The following is a 4,728-nucleotide window of genomic DNA, read 5'->3' as shown; positions in this document are numbered from 1 at the left end:
ACGGACTCCACACGAAGTTATAGTGTTATAATACATAGTATTTTCATACAGTAAATGCAATGCAATGCCGAAACGTGAGTAACAAACCAATTTTACAAGTTTTTTTTAATACTAATGATCTTTTCAACTTAGGTATTAGTTATTTCCTATAATTATAAATAAATAAATAAATAATTACATAATTAAAAGAATGAAATTTAAAATTAGTGTAATGTTTTTATGTATACTATTACTTGGAAGCAAACATCAACGACAGTTTCAATTTCTTAAAACTAACGTAATGACTTAATATTTTTTAAAAAATTAATAATATAGCACTGATTTGATTTGATAAGTAGATTTTTTAAGTTATTTAAGTTATTTATAATTTAGTATTATTATTAAATTAATATATAGCACTATTTTGTTTTCATTACATCGAGTGGGAGATATTCAAGTTATTTGATGATATAAATATTATTCGAATACTAGTACAAAAATGCTAATTTACATCCATTTTTTATTAAATTTACACCCATTATTTTTAATAAAAATCAGGTGTATATCCACCGGGTGAGAAATGTCTAACGAATTTACACCCGTTTAAAACAGGTGTAAATACGTTCTAGTTTACACCCTATTTTAATTAAAATCGAGTGTAAATATGTTCTTAATTACTTCCGATTTTAAAAATATCGGGTATAAATACGTTCTACGTTACACCCTATTTTAACAAAAATAGGGTGTAATTGGGCGTAATTACGTTTTTAATTACATCCTGTTTTAATAAAAATCAGGTGTAGATACGTTATTAATTACACCCTATTTTAATAAAAATCGGATGTAATTACGTTCTTAATTACACCCAGTTTTAATAAAAATCAGGTATAGATATGTTCTTAATTACACCCTATTTTTATAAAAATCGGGTGTAAATACGTCATTTATGAATGAACAATTATATTATATTTAAATCTATTTACACCCTATTTCATATACACCATTTAGTTAAATTTCATTTTCAGTCATAATATTGCAAATACTATAAAATCATACACATAAAAATTATATTTTAACTAATTCAATTGCCACAAACAATCAAAGAACGCCAGTGAGAAGGGAAAAAAATGTTTCAACTCATAAATCTAATGCCTTATCGCAGTGTTGCGTTTTCTAAAAGTAACAATTATGAATGGAGAAATCCAAGTTAGTCGTGGCTAAAGTTCATAGAATGTTAGCTAAGTTGATCCATAGAGCCTATCACATGAAAATCAAGCCCTCTTGTCCTTTCAGGTGCACCCCCTTTTAGTGAGGAAACATCTAACATGATCCTGTCAAGTTTAAATGAAACATCAGCACCTTTCTAACACTTCAGTGCTAAAAAAGTAAGGAAAATTATAGGACTAATCTGAATGATCCAGTACTTACAAGCTCTTTGACTCTTTATCCGGTCCACAAGAGATGCAGTTTATGATGATTTTGTCGTCGAGTTTCGACACTGAATGATCCATTGGTAGATTAATCTCTCTAGGTGCGGCTAGATTAACAGAAATATATACATGTCAATATAATATATCTTGATCGTCTCGGCTTTAAAACCTAAACCATTCACTCAGTTTCACTCGTTTAAAAAATGCTTACCTGATTTTGGTTGAGCAGTGACAAAACCGTTAAGTCCTAATAATTTGTTTGCGATAGCAGAACTGCATTGAAACACACATAACATGTTCAAGGAGGAAGGGAAAATAACTATCCAAACTTCTTACACTCAGCATAAAGAGTTGAAGGCTGCAGTGATAGCAGCCCAAACATGCTGTAGCCGAGGGGTGGACCGCAATTAAGATAGCTTTCTAGCAGCTTCTAATGCTAAAGATGACTAAAACCGTTCTAGATCTCTAAAGTCTAAACTTATGAACTCAACAAACACAAGCCAAATTTGGATGCGAGAAAAGACAATATTAGCTTTTATAGCAAAATTGTTATGAATACGAGTGTTGAAGAGAGAAAAAGTTTGAACAATAAACAAATAACAAGACATTCATTTTTCACTTAACTTCACTCACGAGTCATTTCACGAAATTAGATTTGTGTCATTCAACAATCATCTATTTAAAAAGGTGATTTTTTTTTATCTAAGACATCTTTCATCTGTAAAAAAACAATCTTTTTGTTTTACCTTTGCGTTTAATTCACTCCCTGGGAACTTAAATTTCAGCTAACTAAAGTGGTTAATTAGACTTACAAACATTATATTATAGTTCTATTATGAGATTATAAATCAGCATACAAAACCACATTTTCATATCATTTTATAAACATCTAGCACGAACTGAAAAAATGGGGAAAGGGGGTGATTTCTGTCATGTCGATTCACAGGTTAATTTGCTTGCTAAATTTCAAGAAAAAAAATGGTGAGAATGAAACAGAGAAGCAGAAAGAGTACATGAGTTGAAAAATTTACTTTATTCTTAAATAGCAAGCCGAGATCTGTGGCAAGGAAATTTCTCCATTCCTGAATAACAAGGTCAATGCAATGCTTTAGGATCCATAGAAGTAAAATAACTTATGATTTATAAGATTAATAGAATAGAGATTGCATATAGAAAGGTAACTTACTGGTCTTCTGAAGCAACTAAAGTAAACCAAATAGGACTGTTTTTCCGGTTGCACCTGCTCCTGTTGCATCTAACACGAGTTGTGCTGAGGCAGACATCTCAGATGCTGCTGTTCTCTTCTGATTAGCAGGACGCATCCTTTTCCGCTTCACTGGTCCTGAAGGCAAGGTGTTTCCATCCTTGTCATCTCCGAACTTGGTTTTATGTCCATTGCTCTTGTTCTTGGTTTTAGGCATGTGTAATTCACTCTGAGCAGATGTTGGTGGCTCTGATTTGGTAACTTCAGACATCACTAATCCACCGTGAGGAGTAACTGGGGACTCTAATTTGGCAAGAGGAGTCCCTTGTAAGTTTGACCTAGAGGACTTTGTTCTATTGTCCGCTTCAACGAGACAGTTCAAGGGCGTCCAGAGATCAGCCTTTCCTTCGGTAAGGTCCATATTGTTGTTTGTATCTTCATTAGGTCTATGCTTCTTAGAAGTCTCAGCTAAGAAAGAACCCTACAACAATATAACTAATCGATCATCATCATCATCATCATCATCATCATCATCATCATTTCAAGCAGATGGCAAAACCATATAATGAAGATGGGAAGGCAGTCATCAGCAATTTTACTCAGGTTTGCAGATTCGTCCATACATAAAAAAACAGACAGATAGAAAACCATACATGCACGCACGCACGCGCCCACACACACATACAAACAAATACTTCCATTTGAAATTTGAGTACTTAATTCAAATTCTTAAAATTTGGGAGCAATTGGTAACCCAAATCCCCATATTTTTTCCTGAAACTTCTAAATATACAAGGATATTAAATTTTCAAACCAAATATCAATGCCACATAGACTGCAAAAATATGTCCAAATTCCCTCATATAAATTTCATGTCAACAAGTTCATATATTTATATTTTAATGTTGGTTCTTCTATTCCACTCAGTTTTTGAAGGGACTAAAAGGCGGGGTGCTGGAAGAAGTACCATTCGTAACAGAATTTCTGAGTGACTTGCATGACGTGGTATTTCTTTTCCTTTGAATCTCAATCACTAAAACTTTTAATTAATCTACTGAGTTGCATAAACATTTTACTAATGCTCAGATATAGAATTTAAAAAAAAAAAAAGCACAAAACTTCATGGATCAAAAACGTCCTATGTACATAGCTAAAACTTCATATTGTATACAATTAGCGTGTGGAAGAAAGATAGCCGTCACAAGTACAGAGTTATGCCTGAAATACCCAAAGATATTGAATATCCTTCAATTATAAACATGTTTTGAGGAAGCGGAACAAAGTGAAGGAAAAAAGAAGAAAAGCTTCTTAAATTAAGAAATTTTGGATTCCAATTCCCCTCCCTTTGGTCTTTTTCCCAAAAGAAACATTGAAATCACCTAGTGATGCATGAATATTTACTGTAAATAAGACTCGAAAATGACATTTGTCTCGTAATTTTATTTAATCTATTATTAAAAGATAATGTTTATATCTTTTATCTTAAACTATATTTTTATTCATAAAATAACGAGTCTCTTTTATTTTGATGGAAGATTATTTATATATTATATATAATTTAAATTTACAGTCTTTAATCCCAACTTTATAATTTTTCTTTTTGCCACTGTCTATCATGTTTACACACCTATAAAGAATACTCTTGTAAATGAGAATATTATTTATGATTATTTCTTTTAATTCAATTAATAAACCACTAATATTACAATAAACCAGTAAATAAATAAAAACACATAAAACTAATATTTCTCTATGATTTTTAGACAATAAAATAAAAGCATAACTTGTACTAAAAAAAAGTGAAAGCATAATTAGACCCAAAGAAGAGTTAAAAGCATAGCAGCCAAGAGCCACCACCATCATTGAGAAAGCCCCTCATCTTACAATAGATGGACCTAAAAAAAAGTTAAATGCTGAAAGGATATTTTGGCTTCATACTAGGAAGCAAAGTAAAGGACAAAGGCTCATAGGTCACTACAAAAATTAAAGCAGGGGTAAAACTTCATGGATCGTGAGGAAGGGTCATATGGTCATTACAAAAATTAAAGTTGGGATTGATCTTCATTGAAGAAACATCCACATTCAATCAAAAATAGTTACACAACTGAGAGAAAC

The 4,728-nt window shown here is 31.6% G+C and overlaps 1 long non-coding RNA gene and 1 pseudogene across 1 annotated transcript; both read right to left on the bottom strand.

The window, feature by feature from the left end:
* Positions 1-1,091: 1,091 nt before the first annotated feature.
* Positions 1,092-1,669, bottom strand: LOC131602871 (uncharacterized). Its single transcript, XR_009284160.1, has 3 exons — positions 1,621-1,669; positions 1,408-1,516; positions 1,092-1,310 (listed from the first exon to the last, which is right to left on the bottom strand). It is a non-coding gene; the product is annotated as an uncharacterized LOC131602871 (long non-coding RNA).
* A 755-nt stretch (positions 1,670-2,424) lies between these two features.
* On the bottom strand, positions 2,425-3,314 carry LOC131593260 (E3 ubiquitin protein ligase DRIP1-like; annotated as a pseudogene).
* Between the last annotated feature and the right edge of the window lie 1,414 nt (positions 3,315-4,728).

The sequence above is a fragment of the Vicia villosa genome, linkage group LG1, assembly GCF_029867415.1.
Source record: "Vicia villosa cultivar HV-30 ecotype Madison, WI linkage group LG1, Vvil1.0, whole genome shotgun sequence".
NCBI classification, from domain to species: domain Eukaryota; kingdom Viridiplantae; phylum Streptophyta; class Magnoliopsida; order Fabales; family Fabaceae; genus Vicia; species Vicia villosa.
The sequence above is the reverse complement of the archived record's forward strand: the minus strand, read 5'-3'. Positions and strand labels throughout refer to the sequence as shown.